The sequence below is a fragment of the Parambassis ranga genome, chromosome 8 (genome assembly GCF_900634625.1).
Source record: "Parambassis ranga chromosome 8, fParRan2.1, whole genome shotgun sequence".
Lineage (NCBI taxonomy): Eukaryota > Metazoa > Chordata > Actinopteri > Ambassidae > Parambassis > Parambassis ranga.
Genome location: NC_041029.1, coordinates 920,457 through 920,840, shown reverse-complemented (window position 1 = coordinate 920,840; position 384 = coordinate 920,457).

Here is a 384-nt window from a genome sequence, read left to right as displayed (position 1 = left end):
TGCAGTTTTCTAATATATTTATTCAGTAACTTTTGTAGCTTTTGTCAACACTGCAGAATAATCAACAGGCAGCTTTTATTATTCATTTGACATTTGCTGTGGCTTTATATGGATTGCTCGTTTTTACTGTAAAGACAGTGGTTCATTTTCAGCAGAAATGAGGAATAAATGAAGACTTAAGCAATGTCATAATGTCTGCTGTGATGACAGGACGGTATTGTGATGGTTGTGTGGAATTAAAGGAATTACACTTACCCAGAATGACCCAGTAAAATGTGGAACTATTTATATAGTGTCTCTGTTATATATTACTTTATGATATATATACCCTCATCTCTATTTCAAATTTCTCTCGAGGTAGCCGCCGTGTTCTAAACGGTACAT